Source organism: Bombus affinis, chromosome 7 (assembly GCF_024516045.1).
Source record: "Bombus affinis isolate iyBomAffi1 chromosome 7, iyBomAffi1.2, whole genome shotgun sequence".
NCBI lineage: Eukaryota > Metazoa > Arthropoda > Insecta > Hymenoptera > Apidae > Bombus > Bombus affinis.
This window is the reverse complement of record NC_066350.1, coordinates 13528504-13551766: the sequence shown is the minus strand read 5'-3', so window position 1 is coordinate 13551766 and position 23263 is coordinate 13528504. Positions and strand designations below refer to the sequence as shown.

Genomic DNA, 23263 nt, shown 5'->3' with positions numbered 1-23263 from the left:
CTCCAATTTTTAGTAATTTGGCTGAATCGACAGAAACCGACTCGAAGTTAATTAAAATCGAATCACCTTCTGCAACGTATTATAAATTCATAGTCAATTAATGTTCATAGTGATAAACGTTTTTTGAATATCTCCTTTTAAATGCACTCCTTTGAATATGAAAGCTATTCATTTCTTCTCCAATAAACGTAATTCAAATATCGCAGTTGGCACCCTGCAATTTTTAATTCGACTTTTTCCTGTCTTCTTTATTCCTTTATATCTTTCATCCTCGTTTTATCCTTTCACATATTTCATCAGCTTTAATTTTCTCGTACAGCCTTTCTCTTCTATCATTTTTATCTCTGTTCTCAATTTAGTAATACAAATTTTCGAGCTTTCGTATAATATACGAAATCTACGATATTTGTTCTCCATCGACAAATACAATTCCAACACTGGAACTGCCTCCTTATCGCTGCAAACTTTTCGTCTCTTCTTTCGCCTCTGTGATACTGGCTTTCTTTACATGCTGTTTAACAGGATGCGATTTATGAGTTTGAAGGAATCTTGGATATGTCTATATAGTAAATACGAGAAGCGTCTACGTTAGCATGTACTCTAGGCCCATTAAAATTTTTCTCAATGAACGTACGACGAAAATATCATGGGCAACCGGATGACGAGACCATCGCGTATTTTTGTCATTTTCTTAGGCCGGTTCTGCGTCTTCGTTCTTTCGGTGCTTGTATAAAAACAGGAAATACTTTTTGCCCGTTGACAGCAAACACGAACGAATAAGCCGAGGAGGAATGAACTCTGTACTTACTAGACTGACGAAGTGCAGTTATTTTTCTACGCGATGTTATGGTTAGTTAATCATTTCTGGGGAAGAATGTTCTCCTTGTTAAATTTTCTAATTACCTGCTATTTATGGCTACAACTGGTCTTACGGTAGCGTACAATGCAAACGGAGAACAATTCGTTCAAATAAAAGGACAATAGTTTTCTTTCGGAAGAATTGTTCTACCAGAAACGTTATCTGTTAAGCTATTAAGGTTGAGGCAGTGATGTGCAGAAATTATGTAAACGTATATTCTTGGAGAACGTATGCAAATAAAGTAATCTACATAGTGAAAGTACCAAACTTCGCGAGCTTTTTAAAGCATAAAAAAATCTATTTGAATAATAAATATTTTATGGAAGCTTGGGAATATAAATCAAATTTCCATAATTTGGCAAAAGGTAGTTTGTATCGTGGAAGATAAAATAATAGGGATAAAGAAAGATATTATACAAATCCGCGGAATTCTCTACCACGAGCACGATATTTCAAAAGTAGAATTCGGTTAGGTAAATTGATTGAAAGAATTGCAAATGAAATTAACGGGATGTGAAAATAGCAGATTATGATATTAATAAAGATTTTATCGTATTTCATCGAGTTTAAGAATTTCCTTTAATTATATTTGAACCGTTTCTCACAGTAAATGAGTTAAGTTAATTCATCGCCTCTGTAAATGTTATCTCTGGCGTAGGATGAGCTGATCTGTCTATCGAGAGTTCCACATTTATTTTCATCGACTGTATTCTCTTATAAAGTATAAAATAGCACATGTAAAATATCAAGCTTCGTCAGGTGGATTGGAACGTATGTGGATCCTGCGAAATTTACCCTTTCATCGCTCTGACAACGTTTAATTAAAATACACACACACACACGAACAATCCATTCATCACTCTGACACAATGAACTGCACACAGATTCAAGGATTTCTCGATACACGACACGCTGATAATCGCGATTTAGTTGAGCATGAAATTGATCTCTCTATTTCTTGCATAGCTCGGTAATAGGATATTGATAGAAATTATATCCGCCTGGCGAATCACATCGATGGAGATAAAATTAAGCTGCCATTGATCGTGATCTAAAAGATCATCGCGATAAACGGTCGTTCCATGGATCGTTTCACAACATCCTTTGATCCCAACGGATGATAAGATATTTATGCAAATTTGTATTTTCGTGGAAACGGACAAAGAAATAATATCTAAGAGAGTTGTTTCGTCCACTAAATATTAGAACGAGTATCTTGCGACTATACTTTGGATATTTTGCATAGTTATGTAACTTTATACTTTCCATGCATACATAAATATTTGCGGTCTCGCTTTCGATAGAAAATGACGGTTTTCTGAATAAAAAAAATCATAAAATTACGTCTCCGGCATTTACGTACAGAATATTTTAACGTTTCATAGAAATTAGAATAAACAGATGCTTGAAAAATTTGTTAATGTATATTACATCGCACGGCTATGTACATAGTTTCGCTGTTGCATTTCGCGAAACTGCACTTTCTTCCCCTTCAAATATCTCTCTAACTTTCCCCTTTATTCCCGCTATGCGCCTTTTTTTACACCTCTTCGACGCTTTTCCTCAATGATTATGCATCGATTAGGAATTTTTCTTGAACGTGCATCGATTCTAATTTAACGTACATTTATTCGCGTGTCTACGTTTATTTATGATTGTGATATATTTTGTCCTCGATCAAAATTATATTAAGAACGCTTTTATTTCTGTTTAATTACCATAAATCTGGTTTTGCTATTTGCCGTGAAATAATAGCAGTAAATCCGGTAAATAAAGCAGCGTGTAAATTTAACCAAGCTGTCAAGCACGCACGGATTTATTTTCGCGTTGGAAGAAATTAGATTGACTTCTCAGCCTATCGACCGCGTTTAATTATAGGTAACAGAGCCGGTCATATTTTTAACCGAAAACATTCCCGTCATCAGACTGCTATCGAGTAAGCGGCGCAATGTCAATCCTGTTTCTAGCGCAGCAATTTGTCCTCGTTTCTATCTTACTTTTATCATTCAAATGTGAGATAAAAGACACAAGTATTCCAAGAACGAATATTTTCTTGTTCCCTTCACGCGTTAGTTACCTGGCATTCTTTTGCATAATCAGGCCGATATTATTAATGAAATTTTACACGTCACTAGTTACAAGTTACGAACGTTAATAAAATCTTATATAAACACATACGTTACGACAGTGACAAGTTCGATGATTAAACAACCCAGGTTTTACGAATAGCTTTTACAAATTACACGTCAGAATCCTGTTACAAACAATTGAACCGATATTATGAAATTCTACGAACAGCGAAATTTTGCATGCTGCTAGTTACAAGTTGGCAACAAATTCCCTCGCATAACAGCGACAAGTATGATAACGAAACGAACGAAGTTGTAATAGGAGAGGAGATAGTATACAAAAAATGTTGGATGAGTCAAAGGTTCTGAGTGACCAAACGTTTAAAAATATAATAATTGCGCAATTGCGTATGACACATACCTTTGTTAAAAATCCGTTGGTATTTACCAGATTACAAGCATCGAACACACGTTCCACGCAATAACTTGGAAACGATACAAAGTTCAAAATTACCACCACTTGCTCTCCGACGATTTACCAACGTCTGCTTGATGATCGAAGATCGAAGTTTTAACGAGGAAATATTATACGAAGGTTAGAAGAGCGTTTCGTATGAAATTATGCATTATGCACTATGGAAGAGGGCGACGCGTACAGGTGTAACTTGTGAAAAATGACGAAATGCAATTATCGAAGTGCTGTGCCGCGGATCGATGAGCAAAACAACGTCGCGAGTACAATCGCGTCGGCATCAAATATCGTTTCCTAGCTACCATTTACTATCCAACGAAGAAATCGAATAGCACGAGCCGGAGAACCGCGAGAGCTCCTCGGGCTTGACTTTGTTTTGCATAGATATGGTCGGGCAAATGAACGACTTCCGGCCGGTTGGACTTGGAATACGGGATCCTCGATCGCGCCTACGACTCGTGATCTTTGTTCATCTCGATAAGAAACGCTGTTAACACGTTGACCGCCGTTAATTTTGCCTTCAGAGTCACGATGAATGGAAATATTCTACACCATAAGATCGCAAAATTGTAAGAGATTAATCGAACGAACGAATCGATTATATGCTAATATTATCTGCGTCATTCGCGTTGTTGAACATTTTCTAATCGTTGAAGTTTATCTTATTTTAATCGATTAGAAAAATTCAGTAAAAGCGATATCAATCGGTGTCTGTGTGTTCGAAACGGAAGAGTATCCTCTGTTTGATAATTGATAATTCGAACTGAATTGATAATTCGAACGTAGCAACTGACGTGTAATTTAAAATTGTTAATGAGATACGATTTCAATTGTTGCTGTAACATACGTACGTAGCAATTAATTAATGAAGTAACTTTATCCGGGAATTAATAAGGTAAACAGAAGCGGGAAATAATTTATTCAGCCATCGTGGATCATTTTCGATATTGAGAGAGTTATGTAATCAGATTTCAGTATTATATCAAGCAGAGTAATTTTCAATGATTTTTCCGACATCGACCATAGTTAACGCTGTACAGGTAATAATATGCGATTACACAGAACTTAATTAAACCATGCGTATTATCGAATACGTGAAATCAGTTTCGAGAAATTAACAGATGCAGCGAACAGCTTCTAATTTGAGCGATCACTTAATCACGCAGTACATCCACTATGGAACTGGTCGTTAAATAACGGAGAAAAAGAAAAAGACAGTTATGAAGTTGTAATGATTACAGGAAGGAGCGAACTAAACAACAGACCTGTGCTTTATAATTTGTTAAGCAGAGATCGTACAACGTAAAGAGTGGCATTGGTGTTCTTTGATCGACTGCAACGACAACAATTAGCTAGACTCTGTCTATAATTTTTAGCTTAAATTCTATAAGTTTAATTAAATTTTATTTACTCGTGTCTTTCATTCTTCTGTCATATTAATATATAAAATATAATATAAAAATTTGTTATATTTCACTTTCTCTAATATTCGCAAAGGTATCGTTAGTCGAGCTGTTATCGACTATAACTACGAAACTTAAGAAGCAATTGGTAACGAGCACATGTTCCAAGCAAATTGGTTACGCTTGTTCGACTCTGATACGAAACTTTGTGTATCGAACGGCGCTCGAACCTGGCTGTCGTCGAAGCTGCTCGACCTTACACCAGTGCGCAAACATCAATTTACAATCGACGCTTTAGCGTTGCCGCAACGAGTAGATTTAATTAACCTCATAACAGCTAGGTCTGCGTTAATTTAGTCACGAGGTACGTACGATTCTTTTGCAACGATTATCGATAATACATCAACGCGGAGAAGTGATTCTTAAGATACGTTATATTTCATTCCGAGTGATATAGCAAGCGGTGAGTAGCCGGTATGATTAACTACTAGTTCGAGAAATTAGAAACGCGCATTAATCTCGTCTATCGACTAGTCATTCTCTTGTTCCTTGCCTCGCAGCGTAAAGTCCGGCGTCTTACGGTCGATCGGCAGACTATTCTCTTAGACCATTATATTACTTTCTATCGCATCATTCATAATAAGTAACATTTCACTTTCACAACATTGTTACGTAAATTAATAAAATCGATTTCTAACGCTGCCGCTATTAATTCTCACGTACGTGAATCTTTTTTATCGATCTCTTCGGAAACTTTCTTACAAATTCTATATAATCTACGTAAAAGTACGTAACGGAGTTTTCGAGCTTCTCTATTAAACGAAGAAATTTATTCAAAATACATATCACCCGAATTAATCATTTTTACGTTGCACATTACCTAACATCATTTTTACACAGAATGACGAGAGGATTTTACCTATGCAACAAATTACACACTTCCACTGAGAAAAATCGTGCAACTTGCATGATCGCACTAAAATGCACGTGCATGATTGCACTTGCGAACCATTCATCATCTTCCAACATTTTTTCTAATTACAGTCAGAAACAGATATATATATATTTAATTAGTATACATCTAAACTATACCGACTATATAGATCTATCCAATCTACGCTGGATCTTAGCTGTAAAACAACCTTAAAGCTCCCAATTCTTACATAGGCCCAACGTAGCGGATGTAACGCGACAAATGTAATCATATTACGCAATTATATCCAATTGGATTTATAAAATCCATGCGAAGTTGAATTTTTGTATAATTAAATATTCTACGTTGGTTCCGGCAGTTACAGGACAAGAACAGACCGAATAGTATTTTACACGAATCTACGTCCAAATGTCCAGAAACAGCATAAACCTATTCGATCGTAATTCGTTCGAGTAACAATTAATTAACAGGCATCAAAAGGACGATCGTAGATTTAGGAACAAAGGGTCAGTTTTGCGCAATCCAAGAGGGAATTTCTCTTCTCGGCGTCTTCCAGAGCTCGTTTCAGCTCGCGTGAATTAATTATCCCGCGAGTTTCTCTCCTCTTGTCGTTCCTTTATTTTCTCCTTTATCGCGGCTCGTTTTACCCGCTCTGCGCGTGTGTGAGTGCTCCTTTATTGGGCCTGTAACACTGGGGCCTGATGCAACGAGCCGCGAAGGCGTAAGCCGCGTAGGCGTACGCACGACGTTGTGTTGTCTTCTCGTACGCGATCGCGTGCACAGTGTGGGTGATCGAATGTAAGGGGTGCCTGGAAACATTCGTACACCTGACGTAACGAACACGGACCAGGATACGGCGAGGACACGCGTCTCTGTCCCTGGCTGGAAAGCGGGAACCAAAGGGATCCGCGCTCGCTTAATCACTATCGTCCTCGAGTCACGTAAATTTCCGCGCTGTCAATATCAGAAGCCATTCTCAGCTGCGTCCTCCACCGATCGATAGAATCGCAGCAGTCGGAGAAACGACTCGCTGGTAATCTGGACCGGAAGTTGGATAGTAGGAAAGGAGCTGAAAAGCGGTTCGGAAAAATCCTTTTGACCAAGTTTGCTTTTTTGTTGAGTCCAAAGATCGAGAATTTATTCAGAGGCTGTGAATGTAGGGTGGAGGCGATGACAAGTTTCGGCCGCCGTGGAAGATCAGTTTCTTGCTTTTGACATACGAATGCGTTCATTTGGAAAAATAGAGTAGTTAAAAGCCTAGTTTTGGGGAATCAAGCAGGTTTAAAGCTTTATCTTCGGTGTATTATATCGGTACACACGATCATTCGCGGAACTGGATGTTAGAGAATTAAACTTTCTAGTACCAAGACAATTTAATTTCTTAAGTTTGATATAAGCGCTGTTTTAATTTCTTGTCTTTAATGTCTCGTGCTGGTACGTTCGTTCGTCGAATTGGATAATAGATGGTAGAAAGTTGACGTTTAAGGAGCAAGAAAGTTTAATCGTTATTTTGCAACCTATTGAATTGTAAAACTGGATAGTCGAGGTTAAAAAAGATCGAACTTTAATGGACTCAGGAAGTTTCATTCCTTCCTTTCGCGACGTATCACGTCGATGAAATTCACGAAAGTAATTAATCAAAATTAGAAAGTGGAAGTTGAGAAATCACGTGATTATAATCTCGCGTTTTTAACCTATTAATTTCTGAAATTGAATAATCCACGACAGACGATTGAGATCTATACAACCAATGAAATTTAATTTCATCCTATATAATATACCAACACATATAGAATCGAACGATGAAAATTAACAAGTTCGAGTTCGAAGTATCGAGAGAGTCGAATGATTTACGATACTGACTAATCTAACGAGGTTAAAAGGTTGAAATATTCTTTGCCCGTTTCACCGTGTTAACTATGTTCGCATTATAAAGCCTCGAAGGACGAACACGGTCTCGTTCTTTCCTTTTCTTTACGAGAAAACATCAGTTCAAGGTTATGGTTTCCAATCTAAACATCTCGAAGGCGCCGATTTTACGATCGCTAGAGGTTGGGACACTTGGTTCCACCCGGTACATGAAAAGGAACATAAGAGAACCCACGTGGGCTCACCTATCAGCCTTTCTCGTTCGCCCATGCACATTACGCACACGCGTGTGTGACATGAATAACGCACGACCCGGTTCGCGATCGTACAGGCATATTCCTTTAAAAGAGCTTTAAAGACCGGCAATCGGGAACATTACGCGCGAACAACGTTCTCCATATACGCCATTTTGGTCGTTTGCAGATTCCATTAGATCGTTCGTGACAATCTCGAAAGTAAGAGGAGCGTATCGTCGTTCAAATATAATTTCATCGTCGGGCCAGCTGCGTATCTTTACTGTTTTTATTTCGAGGTCGTTCATGGGAAATTGTCGGCCTGTTTTCTCGAATGGGAGAATCGAAACACCATGAAATACCGAAGTATACTATATCGAGACGATGATGGTTAAGCTACGTCCTTGCTGAAGCAACAACGAGGTATTTTTCGTTTCTTATTGAATGAACGAGGATCAGAGAAAAAGAGAACAGCTGTAAATTATATGTTACAGAGCAGTTTGATTAAATTCACTTTTTATAAAGTTATGAATTTCACGTTATCCAGCTAGGTAATTCGTATTCAACGTCTGAAAAAAAGAAATCTTATTTTCATAAATACATTTCTCATAATGATACCGCGTAAGTAATCGTCGATTCCAAAGAAAATTTCTCAAAATAATGCACGTAATTGTCATTCCTCCATACAGCTGATACGTAGCAGCTCTTACGTAGCTGATCGGTTTGACTACCGAGAGGCTTACTTGTTTCTATCGCTATGCTTCCATACGTTCCTTTGATCTTTACCGCTTTGAACGGAAACAGGCAACAAGCATTACCTTTTGTTACTACGTATATAGCGCTAAGAACCACGAACAACAACATATAGCGAAGAAACACGAACAAGCATCGAACAATAACTAACAACTTTTTCAACAAACGATAGAACATCCACAAAAGGTTCCTGGTTTTTGCTTCGGCGAGGATGCAGCTTCAGCGCGTGTATACGATACGCACGTGCAGAAGTAAAGGAAAGATCGAAGGAGGCACGGAATGAAACGCGAGGCGTAACGACGGTATAAATAACGCTGACACGAGGAGCACGCGTAATGCTGATCCTTGAAGACGATTTTCTCGGTCGCGAACCAAGGAATTCCGAATGACACGCGTATTTTCTGTGAACGTGCCTAAATCGCCGGCTCAAGGTGAGGAGTACCAACGACCACGGCGGTAAACCTTCGCTTGGAACTATATTGGCATTCGTGTTCCGAGCACGAAACGTGTTCGAGCTTCTTCGAAGCCAGATCTCCCCCGCGGATCTCTGTATGTGGCAAACGCATACGATTAACTTTATTTTCTCTCGTGTTCTCTGTTCTCGATTCTTTTCCCTCGTCCTCTTCCCTTTCTACCATTTATTTTCCTTTCTTTATCTTCAATTTTACAAACGTATAACATGTAGCTCATTTAATTTGCCTCTCCCATTCGCGTTCTCTCATTCTTTCTTCTGCCCATCCGTATTTTCCCCCGTTATCCGGTCCTTTCATCTCTAACTTCGATTTTACAAACATACAACGTAGTATTAATTCTATTTGTTTCCCTTTCGTACTATTCTGTTCTCTTTTCCCCTTCGTCCTCTCTTCTCTACACTTTCCTACTATCTACACGATTTTCCTTCTCTATCCTCTTTACCTATACGAACGTACAAACCTTTTGTCAATTCCCAATTATCACAAAATACCGAAATATCGAAAAAATCTGAATGGCATTCTTCCGTCCGCGTTTATTCTTCTTTCTACATTGTTATTACTGTTGTCATTTGTTCGTAGTGCACGCATTGCGACTTAGGATGGCTTTCGATTTACATTCTCCTCGCTTGAAATACGTGCTTAAAAACATTTCTATGTTATAACGTTTATGCTTTTTTCTCCCTTGTCTAGAAAAAAGTCTCGCTTTTTTCCCGCACTTTGCCTTTTCCACGAATTTCTTTATCTTCGACTTTAACGATCCAATGTTTTTCCCATTCTTTTTACCTTTGCTCGTTCCCCGCCTCTCCTCCCAACTTTAACGTTCTTGTTACGCGTCGTTATCTCTTATGCCCTTTTCTATTCGCTTCACCCAAGCATCGCGGTTATTCCCGCTTGAGTTTTTGTGCGTTTTTCATTGCCACGGGCGATCATGAACACGTCCCAAGACCGGAATATGCGATTGTTTCCTGGTTGTTATACCGAACGAGGCATTAAAAAGCGCAGCCAGAATGCTCCATGCGTCTTGCGTTTGACATGCACGAGTCCAGCGTGGATCGTAGTCGTTTTAAACGAGCAGGCATTCAAAGTTCTTCTAATTGATTTATCTAGGTGATTTATGTTATCTTTGACAGTGATCGGGGAGGAAATGCAGCTCGTTCTATCGTTCGTATCTATGAACGAAATATTTCACGATGTAACGCCGTGCATGCAACGTTATGCACCGGGTATTTCGCGTGTCTTTGTAATAACACGTTTATCAAAATAATAGTAGTTTTATAGAGACTTTAAAAGCAGAAAATCACAAGCTTCCACGAATAAGACAGTTCGAGGAATATTCTTTCAAATATTACGCTCTGTATTAATTCGATCCTCTTTTGTTCTTTGGTTCCTGGAATACTTTTATCGTTAAAAAGTTGTTCGAGCGTGAACAAAAATACGAGAAAATTGTTCTTGTTACGGATAAATTTTTGCTCCAATTTCATGCTACAGTTTCTCATAAAATATTCCGAGTCTTTCCGACTGTTGGAACGAAAAAAGAGACTGCGATATAAAAATTCAAAGACCCTAGTAAGATTACCTCGCCTGGCATCGTTATAGGATAATAGATATTTTCTTTTTCCTTGACATATTCTCTTTTATGTTTCGTTTATCAGGGATCGGGTTCCTGAATTACAATAACAAAGCTGGTGTTAAAAGGTGCATTCAGCTTGTTGAATGCGCCCGGAGTTGCATTGTGTCGGGAAGAAACGGCTGCCCAATTAAAACGGTGATTTATATTTCTGTCGTTGAACGAGGAAACCGAGATTCAGCCGAGGTCAGATTCGGATTCAGCTAAAAGAAACGGTCAGTTTTTGAGCGCGCATATCGAGCATCGTAGTATACTTTTTGAATTAATGCGTTTCATACGTTGCGTGGGAATTTCAAGTCGGCGAGTTTTATGAATCCATTTAAAATTCACCCGGTTTTTCGAAATGTTCTCCGTGTATTTGATCAACTGTACGAATCTGAATTTTAAATCGACCGAATATAAAATCAGGTGATTTTGAAATAATAAGAGAACGAGATTGATATGTTCCGTTATAATTACATTCCGAAATTCATCTGAACGCATCGCATATTCCGTCGAATCTAATTTTGCCGACATTTTTACGGCAATTTCATCGATGATCGAGACACACGAAAATGAGGAAGGAAATCCCATAAATTTTTCTTCGCGGTTTAGCCTCGTGCTATTTAATTCTGAAGATGATGTAATATATTCGAAAAATATATACGTAAATTTTCGAAAGATGAAAACATGGCTCCAACTGAACGGAAAGTAATCGAAATGAAGCTTCTAGACATCAAGTTTTCTTTAGTATTTCTTTCCTATTTCTCGAGCACGCTGTGACATACTGTTTCAATTATTTCGATCAAAAGATATATCAATTTTATTCTAACGAAGCTAAATATCAGCCAAGTTCGAGTTACTCGATTACTTTTCAGAACCGCGATATAAAACACTGGTATGGCTGAGTGCGCGTCAAAAAATGAACGAGTAAAATCATTGAATCGCGATTGAAGTTAATTTTTAATTCCAAGAGAAATTTCGTGAATCTCTCGTCCGTCGATAATCATTTTCCAATTTCCAATATCTATTGTGTCTGAATCGTATTATTTTTTTTTTGTTTAACCATCCGTGCTATCGTCATTGTTGCAATTTACAACAAACGCTGCAATTTCAGATCCGTTATCGTGTCGATGAGTTTAAGCTTTCCGGGTGGAGCGATTTTGTCGACGTTTGTTTCTATTCGTTTCTATGAAATTGTATTAAAAATACCTTTATGCCATTTAGCAAATCACGCAGAAACGATTAAATCGATACGATAACATCGATCTTGAAGCTTTTCAAACTTTAATTACATTTGATTTTAATTTGTTATATTTGATTACCAAGGAAGATCGATCTAAAGTTCGCCTACTTGCTCGACGTGAATCTTTCGATTTCACCAATATCAACGATGACTAGGTGACTCGTCGGCTACTGCACCATACTGGATCCATCGATCGCTGATCCAACACGCAAAATAAATTACTGTCGTCCACGTTATACACAATGCACAGACGATCGATGATTTATGCAAGTTTCTCTCGCGAGCTTCGCTGTTTCGCGTTTTAACTTAGCTAGTCATGGTTCGCGAATGTTTATGGTAATAAACGAGTCTCGCCTCTGCGTATAAATAGTTATAGCCATCTGGCGATAAAAGCTATCTTAACCCAGGTAAACTCGACTTATTCACACTTCACACTGAACTCATCATCGTTGGTTGTATACTCTTCCTATGTTTCCTAAGATAAGATAATCGAATTTATATTGACGCTTCTTGCGTCACTGTCATTGTCGTCTTACATAATGACTAATAATGACATACCTTCGTGTCGTAAGTCACGTTTCTTTTTTTTTCACGCCATTTCGTCGTCGCGTAGGTCAGAATAATTTCCACGTTTTCGGATTTCACTTTTGAAACGATCGCACAGGATATTACTAAATTTAATTGTATTTACGCTGCGATATCACATCTTTCCTATGGAATTATTTTCTTAGAATTACGAAATATTTGTATGGATTACTTCTCCGTCGTCGACAGAATGACATTCTTCTGTATTATTTGGTGGGTTGCTAATTAGCTCGGTGAAAGAATTTCATTCAGAATCCGGAGTTACGTAATCGAATATCTGTGCTAGGTAAATATCGAGAAACCAGTTCTTTCGTTTCAACTATGTATCGTCGAGACATAGGTAGATGTAAGAGGATAGATCGTTTAATATTCAATTGTATTTTATATTCTATATTTTACGCAATGAACGCTGTTCATATTTTTACATTGCTTTCGTTCGTCGTATGAACCAAAGCAGCGCGTTAAACTCTGAGACAAAGGTAAGACACAGAATACCGTATTATTAAAATAAAGATTTGAAAACAAAAATAAATTTTGTCACGATGTATTATGAAACTGAAACTCGATATTGCGCTAGAAAGAAAGTACAAATTTAAAGAAACTCGTGAATTTTTCACAAACGCGCTTTACATAGCCAAATATTGAACAGCTTTGGCTCCGTATCTTCTCTTTTTCATATATATATATATAATTTTCCGATACATAATTACCATTATTCCCTTTTTTTTTTTTCATTATATCCGGTTTGATCTTCACGGCGGAAAAGCCACAGGCTGGTTGGTAATGCGGCACGCGCTCACGAGTGTTGCTAATTTAATGAAAAGATCGCATACCGGGAGTGCATCAACATGCTGACCGGGCACGATTATCGGTCATTCGAATAATTACCAAGCACGAGCCCGACGAGGACAAAAACTCGGCCGAAAGAGCCAACTAAGCGAACTATAATTTATTTCATCTGATTTATTATCTACCACGACTCTATAGTTAATTCTCGATTCAATGATTTTCCTACTTTCCACGCTGTTCTTGTTTTCGCACAACGTGTGCCAACCTGGCAACATTAAAACAACAGAAAGTTCGTTGAATATTCCACGGGAAAAAATGATTCTAACGAGATACGTGAAAATATCGAGTCTGGGATAAAATATCAGAGAAAAATCATCGAAATATGTATTATTGCTGGTTTAATCTCCGGAAAGTATGGCAAGGCAATGTTTAATTCGATTCGAAGGTTTTCAAGCTTTTTGTACTAAAAATTTTCGGCGAATAAGTTTTCGAAGATCGGAGAGAACGAAGTTTTGATAAATGGATTATTGATTTAACGTTGCACTTCTATCGATGCTACATCGACGAGATAACTTTACGGTTTTAGGTTTTGCAACGTAGAGTACACACATCAATCCGCTTTTTTTTTTGTTTGTTAAGCAAAACGAACACGAGAAACGCATCCGACAGTTTTCCGATGATACGAGTAAAAGCAGTCGCGTGTCTTGCGACTACTTTGCGAAATAAAAGTTTACATTTTCTCCGACGATGCTGTGGCACGAGGTAATACGACAGGAGAAATTTGTTCTTTTTCCGGATCATTTCAAAAGATTCATTTCCGTAGCCGTAAGGAATTTCACTCTGAACCGACGTTATTCGAAGACATTACCTTGCACATTCTACGAAGTGACAATTTTAGTAAATATGTAAATATGCGTGTTGTAAAATTCATTATCGTTTGTTAGACTCTTTGTGGCGAAATAAAGAATATCTAGAATATTTATTCATGATTTCAAATTCGCTACAGTGAAATTAATTAGAAATACCGCTGAACGAGTTAAATAAGAAAAGAAACGATTAAAAATTTCCATATAGAAAATTCTTTATCCAGTGAAATAAGCAATGTTTGTATAGATATCCTTTTCACTTATCGTTCAAATTATATGAGAATATGTTTGCTTAATTTTACCTCAGCATACTAATAAACCATCGCGAGCTACAAATTGTACATGAAACGTGATTCGTGTTTCTCTTTTAACGAACCCAGAGGCAATGCGAAAGAGGTGGAATGAAATTTAATATTCAATCAAATTCGCAAAATATTAAATTTTTAATTCTTTCCCTGTTAATTTTTGCCTAATTTCCGTTTTTATACTCTGTACGGTTCTCTTTAATTCCAGACATTTAAAAAATAAAGGTTCATTTTTTAACCTTCTGAAAAACACGTTGCGACAAATTTTTTTAATCATTTGGTTTATTAAAATTTATCACACAAAAAGAAGAAACGACGATTTATCGTAACATATTCCAAAATGTGTGCCTCTTTTTGTCATTTTTCCACAAACACATTGTTGTGTCACATTTTTTAAATCAGTTTGCATACTAAACTCTACCCCATCAAACATATAAACGTCCTACTTCGAAGAAGCTAACAACAAGTACCCATAGTCTGAAATTTTATCTTAAGGCTTCCTATAATTTTATTCAAAGAATGTCACGTAACTCGCGTGGAAGATAGAAAAATTCCTCGTTTGTTTCGATCGAATAGCGTCACTGTTGGCAGCTGGCTGCGATCGAGCGGCAAACGTAACGTTCGATTAATTAAGAACGAACGCGCATCTCGCGAATAACGATGTAGCCGCAAGCGGATTATATATTCGCGGAGCGTATTTCAAGGCGATTACGTTTGCTCGATGACGACGTTATACGCACCGTATACCACGAGTTATTCCCATAGCTATCAAAAGCGCAACTCTGCCGCGCCAGCCTGCCTGACGATTATTAACATCGTACTTATTCCTACTGCTGACTGAGGAAATAATGTCAAGGTCGTTAGGCGTGTCTGCAAAACTATACCAATTGAATAAACTTGTAAGAACATAGTGGAATAAACTTGATAAAACACATAACATTATATATTCATATTCGCTCAAATATATCGATTATTATATATAATAATTAATATATGTAATATACATATAAATAATAATAATATTATAACATATTTAATATATTAAATATTTAATAATATAATAATATAATTAATATATTTAATAATATAAATAATAATATATTTATATACACATAAAACGATTACACTAGATTTTACGTTTATGATTTGATGACAACATAGATTGATTGCATCCGACAATTACAATGCACGAGTGAATGAATAAATATAAATGTATTTAATTAATAAATGACTATAACACAGGTATCAACGTGTCAGATAGAAAAGTAACTAATAATTGTGACAGTGGAGAGAGTACTAATATAAAGAACTTGTAAAATAAAACTGTTTACAGATAACTGAAAATAAAGATGTAGCTAATTAATTACCTCGATCGTAATATGATAATGATAATAATAATAATAGATAGGGGAAACTGTTATCCAAATAAGTCTATGAGGAATAAAACAAGTTGCTGAATCTTGGGAAAATTCCGCGGAATTATGTATTCATTTCAGCAAACAGTGAACTACCTCGTTAAGCAGGGCTCGAGCAAATACGAACGAACAATGCCACGTGAAACTCGCTTTTCATCGAATGAAACTGCTACAGTCAGGAGATCGGATCGTTTTACGATTTCAGCCAGGAAAGTCGATTTCGTTTCCGCGAAATGTCATGAAGCGTTCTTGTGCGTACTTATGCTTACGGTTCTATGAGAAATCTCCTACTTATGTTAGTTCCTATCGATATAGTATGGTAGCCATTTGGTCAAGCGGACAAGTTTTCGCGAGATTTCACAGAAAACTTTCAGAAGTTTATAGATATTGTTACTTTATTACTCTAGCAATAACTAAGCTACAAATTTTTATGCCATTTTATTTTACTCTTTTTTATATAGAAGACGCATAATATGCAAAAATATCCGAAATATACAGCGTTCGTATTTGTATAGATATTCACAGTCTATCGATTACTTTACGCTGTAAATTCATTTACTGGAACGAAATTTTAGTTAACGTTCGACTAGATAAACTCGCGTCCATTGTGAATCTACTTATTTGACTGTGAGCTCCGATTATACGAATGAAAAATTATAGCGAGAAAAATCATTGAATTCCTATTATTTAAATTTCAATCATATCGTATCCCAAAGCTACAAAATCTGCGATCGTTAATAAATACTAATACACAAAAGGCAAAGAGTATCTTCCGCGTTACGCACATGTCACGCAAATAAAAATATCTAAGATCTCGCTAGAGTACCATTGCACTTTATGGTAGTGGAACGGTTGACATATCTTTCTATTCACAGAGAAATACCAATTTCCATCGAATTCGTTATTACACCAATTACAGGTTAAATCTCGAAATAGCTATGTGCACGCACGTGAGATTCGTGGGAACAAGCAAACGTGGAATTCTGGAAAATGATCGCAGCAAGAAGTTAAAATATCACTGGGCCAGCCTGGAAAATTGCCGGCGAGTTATCGATAACGTGGCCAATCCGTTCGCGTTGGTTTGCCTCGGTTCGTCGTTGCTTTCGATGAACTTTCTACGGTCGCTTTAACGAGCTTCGGAACGAAGTCTCCGCCAAATAAGGATTCCGTTTGCCTGAACGGACGGTCGATGAAAGGTAATGAATAAGTTGAGATACACTTGAAAGCGGTTGCAAAGCCAGCAGCCCGCTGTCTCGACTGGTAATTTATTTGTTTAATCTCGCAGACGGTGTAATTAACAGAGAATTTGCTGTATTCGAAATACGTTCGCTTGAATTACAACAGAGAAACGCCCTTTCGTTTGTTTCTTACTTCGCTATACAATTAATTTTGCGCCGAGTTTTGATCGCATAAACGGTTTTACCATTTCGGTTTAATTGTTCTTGCATGTAATTCATACTTACTACATCTTCCCTTGTTATTATATCGTAAAATTATATCCGTTCCTGGTCATACATCTGAAGCTTTTCCTTCTTCCTACGGCTTTCGTACGAAATGGTTCTTTCGAATTATTTTAGACTCGAATGTGGTCTTTTATCGTCAATAAATTTCTTAAATAAATTTGAAGAAAGTACGAAAGAATCGCCGCTCGATTCCTCGCTTTAGACGTACGTCACAGATCTTTTTGAAACGTTAAAAATCTTGTTTCTTAAAACAAGGATGAGATTCGAGAATAAAAATTCTTGGATCGCAAGTAAGTTGTTACTTTTTAGCTAGTCGTTTTAATCTATCTTTTGAGATTTGAGTTCATTGACTTGTTACCGATAGTGTTTTTTAGTATATTTCACTGTATTATACCGCATTATCGACTACTCAGAAGTTAGATCGATTAACCCAATAATATTTTGGAAATTACAATACGTATAACTAGTTTCTAATTTGTCTGAAGAAAGGGTTAATCAGTTTCAGTCGTGGGCTTATTAACTCGTTAGTAATTGTGTTTTTAATATATCATGGGTCGCTCGATAGCTAAACCGATTAATTCGAATGATTAATAAATCGATCAGTTTGACTTGCGTGTGGCTCGTGCTTTGATTAAATATGATATATCCTCGTTGGAATTAACTGTTGGTGGCATAATATATTAGCTACTGTTCGACAGCAAAAGTGTTAGCGTCATGCCAATTCACGTCCCAGATAAAATGCACACGGATTAGCATAGAAGTGACTAGAACGTGCATGTGCTAAATACCCTCCTTTGTCCAAGTCAAACAAAACGAGTATTACAAATAGTTACGTAAGGCTGCACATGTGCAACGATGCTTTTAGACGCACATGTTCGAACAACGTCAAAGAACCGGAATAAGGATTCTTCTGCCGATGCTCTAAGTCCACGAATTAATATAAAAGTTCACTTGTGCATATACACCATATACGTAGAATAAACATAAAATCCTTCATCAAATAACGTGTCTATTAATAGAGAGTCTATCTGTACCCGAGTGTTTAAATATGTATCTTCGTGAAGGTAAATTGACTCTGATTTTTAATACTGAATCAAGCAATTTCAATTCTGTTTACAAATGTCCTAATTCCAAGCTTGAATATACATTAGCCGAATACGAATATGACTTGCACGATGCAAATTCTATGCATAAATGAATGTAAAAAAGGTACAGAAAGTTTAAAAAATACTTGGCTACACTCTAATGAACTACATGTACGTATACACACGTATGTATAATATAAGACCGTATAGCCTCCAGCTCTTATCATTAAACTATTCATAGCTCCAATTCTAATTACGAATACTTCAATTCCAGTTATAGGCGGTTCTACTAGAAACATAATTTGCACGACACAAACTGTACGTGCGAATAAAATAAAAAGTGTACGAAGGAATTAAAAAACGTCTATTAATTTCTTCCCTCTAATTACCAAACTTTTCAAACGTAATTACTTGCCGAAAGAAACAATACCGTCGTTACCTAAAATTCGTAAATACATAAAAAATCTCACTCTAGACATATTCGTAAAACCTTCTTTAAGAAAACGAAGCTCGTTTTATGGCAAAGACGATCGAGAAGAGCGTGGAAGGCGTCGATGAACTTTCACCCGTTTCAACGAGTCGCGTAACAGATCGAATCGTTTTCTATTCGTTACCATGGCACATGTCAAAAGCGACACGCTCGATCAAGAGGAAGAGAATAAATACGCGACTCTACACAAGGGTTAATAACTCTCTTTGCTAGAGGGACGCTCAAACGACGCGTATACAATATGATATATACGTTAATGGCAGCCTAATGCTCGGGTGATCGTTGCAGGATTATCAGAGATAACTTGGTATTTGCAGCGTTAATTGCACGCACTTAGGGATCGTGCACGCTTCGGGATATAACTGGCCAGCAAAGAGAAAAGAACAGAAGAGGCAATACATACTTGAGAGGGTTTGTTGCGATGCCAACAGGTATCCTTATATGTATCGACAGAAAAGCCGCGGATCTTGATAAGTTACGAGACGAGGACCGACTCTTTGCCGGCTGGATTATAAATATCGCATCTGTCGTTGGATTTAAAGAAACTTTGCGACGTGTCAATTGGCAAGAGCGCGAGGAAATCGTAAATAATCGATGCTTCGAGCAACTGTTGGTGATCTTCGAAACGTGGCAATATCGGCCAACTTTTGAATCGATAGAAAATCAGTTTAAAAAGGAAGATTCGACTTAACGCGCAAGTTTCTCTTTGCTTCGCTAGGAAATTTACTAGTAAGCAAAAGTTTTCTTAGAATTATAGAGAATCGAAGAGGCAGCTCCACTTTTCAGTACCTTGAGAAAACCAACAAAAACGAAACTCATAGTCAATATTAATATTTGTCGTAATAAACTAAGATGTGGTGTACTTTGATACAAGCTACACGTCGATTTGTAGATTGCATTCGTAAAGACGAATGGCTAAAATAACGAACTTCGTTTTATAATTTTAATTCATAACGTTACACACAGTTGGGCGCTTTTTTTGACGTAAAATCTCTCTAAAAATATTCCTCAACATTTGTCGCTGTGTGTTTAAGGAATTGACACGTTTGAACGGAGACGTGATTAATCTATCGATCGCGTGGGTGCGAACACTCTTCTCGATTCCTTGGTTAGAGTATTTATTTTATGACAGTGTATCGTGTCATATAGGATATTAAATTGTATAAATTCTTCTGTTTAGATATATAAATAAAATTGTCCGTATGCAACGTAATACGATTGTCATCAAATATTTAATTGGCCTTATATCCTCGATAGTTCACCGAGTGACTGTCGTTCAAGCAGATAATCTCCTATCTATTTAGCACAGTGTATTTTGCGCCTATCTTTTCTAAATTAATCATCACACTTCGTATTTCTTATTTTCAAGCAATTAATCTATTCGACAGGATGTACCATATTTGAAAGACGAAACAAACACTGTGTGCATAATATTCGATTCGCGCATTAGAATGATTTGCATTTTGCATTTAGGCGATGAAAATGTCACAGGAGGCGTTCTCTTGGGCGTCACTTGCAAGATTGTCTATTTCCATTGTTTAATATTTATCGTTATAGAACTAATCTTTTCCGCTTTTATGCTTATTAGTAAATGAATCTACGTTTGAAAAAATAAATAAAAAAACTAGATAGTCCGATAGCTCGTACCCTAACAAACGAAATAAGCTTGTTCACGTGAATTGTTTCGAAAAGATTTTATATTAAATAAAACCTTGTCCGGAGAAACAAATAAAGAAATAAACAAACTATCGGCATATACTTTAACAAACTGGATAAACCTGTCCACTAACTCGTTTAGTCATTTTCAAATAATTTCACGAATGTGTTGCTTTATATTACCTCGAGATTGAATTGAAAAGAATCTGGAGGTCGCAATCGGTAACGTTTGATCCAGGCAGTAGCGACAAAAGCCAACATGTGTTATCGTCGTACGTATTTCCACGTAACCGAAGTCCACTTGTTTCCACGAGCACGAGATTATGCGCGTGCGGAATGTAAGCAGCGATCGGATCGCTCGTAAACACGAAGAAATAGCGGAACGCGATATGTAAATTGTAGACGGCGGTGTAGGTGTAGTTTGAGCAACCGATAAAAAGCGTCGAGTTGGATCACCATTTAAATTCGAAAGAAATTGTCATTTCCTACAAATCGGTATTCTCTGGTCGAGCTAAAAGTATACGAAAACTTGCTTCCTATATAGTGTATACAAACGCGTCGATCTACAATTATATTAGAAAGAACTTTATATAATAATTTTTCAAATTGAACGAAACAAAAATTAAATTGAAAAATTAGTTAAATATTATACATAACGTTAAACTGTCATTCTGAAATTAATAGTATTAATTATTATTTCTCTAAACATTAGATGTCTGAAATTGAAGAATCGATCTTCTTTTATGTCCTATTAATTCCATCGACGTCAATTTAATCGTACACTGCGTCTCATAAGTATAAAGCCGTCTAAATTTTGTCTATTTTACTTGACATACTTCTAATCAAATTTTCTCGTATCTCATCTTATACCTTGTACCTGCGTGCGACTGAAAATTTTAGATTAGCTTCATGATTATGAGACGATTAGTGTATAATACGAAACATTGCGTTTTCTACCGATTTAATGTAGACACGTCATAGCTCGCAGCTATCAGAATTTTATCGCGGATTTACGACTTCTGAGATCGTAGCCCAGGTTATTGACTTCGCTGTTGTGGCACGTAAAACGTGTATACGACACGCATGAAATAATTATTCTTAATAAACTAATATATCGACGCAACCTATACGGAGAAGACGCTTTAATGAATGCATCGTCGAACCCTGTGCGCTTCGAATCGCTGGTGAATACGATCAATGGATAACGAGTGGACGTTCAATCACCAGGCAAATCAATTAATCGTACATCGAACATCCTCTTAGTACGTGTTTATCTTCCGTTGCTCTGTTTTTGCATCGACTAATTACCTACTAATTGCCAGTTTCACTCTGTACTAAATTTATGTCGTCTACATGGCAGTTACGAGATGCGATACGATGAATTTTAATATGTCCCACGCTGATTCGCGTCATTGTCCTTCGAATATCGTTTGCTTTACCAATTATCAACGACAGACAGAAAGTCAGCTACGCGATTTCGAGATTCAGCTTCTGATTCGCGGCGCCTGACCGATCGCAATTGGCACCTCTATACCACGATCTTGCGATAAAACGATAAACCGTGGGACGCAGATCGAATTTTCATTTATGACTTTTGTTGTAACGATAAAGAGTAACGTACGTACGTGTATATACGACAAATGATAAAATTAATTGAACCATCCGGTATTATCCAAAGTAATCGACTCCGCTTTCTGTAAATTTCAGGATTTCGTTACATAGGTACAGGATTAATTCAATTTTTGAGAAACCAACCAGTTATTTCCATAAGCGCTAAGCTTTAAAAAGATCGTGTAAATAATAGTAAACTCTAAGGTAGAATTTAAAAAATCCTCTTTGTAATATGATAACGTTTCTATACTTTCTATACTTGACGAAATCAACTTTGCGCCGAAATCCTATCGATAGATATAGGAACAATACGTAATATCCTTTCGTAGATAATTTCTTCGATTCTCGTTTATCCATGTACGTGCATAAATATAAAAACAAGTATGAGGCGCTTGCAAATCGTTCAAGGAATGCTATCCCACGGTAAAAGCCGTGTATCCTACATCGCTAAAAATCACGAATATCCCAAAGAGAATGATGAAAGAAAATCAGTTACAAATATCGTCTATCACTGTCTATAGATCGAGTAATCTATCAATAAATGCAATTGCATGGAAGAATTTCGTTGCCGGTTCGATACCGGTTTTTCGGCACAATGTCACGAAGGCTTGCAGTGGGACAGCGCTTGTCGATCGCTTTTTGCGCGGCTCGAAAATCGACTCACCGACCTGTCAATCGTCCGCGTCCTCGACGTGTATCCCCGTCGTCATCCTGGATCGATCGATCCACGCGATCGTGGTTGCGCACCGGGAGCGGGAAAATGTCGAGGTGTACACGATCGAGACAAATCCACGCGCTGGTCCCCGTACAGACTCGAAGAGGTGACTGGGAGATTCTGAGGACCGACGGTTCTGGTTCACGACTGGTTCTTCTCCTTCTCCTTCGGCCTCTGGCCCCTTCCATTACTCGCTATAGCACCAAGCAAAGAGAGACACGCGTATAGTCGTATTGTGAACGTTAGACGAGGTCGGATAAAACGCGTGTTCGAAATAGAAAAAAAAAGAGAGAGAGAAGAGAGGGAGAGAAAAAGAGACCACGGATGCTAGAGAGATCCAGCAGAGACGCCAGCAACGGCAGGTTG

The 23263-nt window shown here is 37.3% G+C and overlaps 1 protein-coding gene across 3 annotated transcripts in view; it reads right to left on the bottom strand.

Moving 5' to 3' along the window:
* LOC126918193 (KN motif and ankyrin repeat domain-containing protein 2) overlaps positions 1 to 23045 on the bottom strand; it is a 60113-nt gene extending 37068 nt beyond the window's left edge. Inside the window, exon 1 of one of the 3 annotated variants that reach the window (XM_050725839.1) lies at positions 22847 to 23045. The gene's annotated coding sequence lies outside the window, so the exon portion shown is untranslated. Of the gene's footprint in view, positions 1 to 3349; positions 3373 to 22846 lie in introns of those variants that run through there. The other 2 variants (XM_050725838.1, XM_050725843.1) reach the window with 2 other exon arrangements.
* Positions 23046 to 23263: the final 218 nt, after the last annotated feature.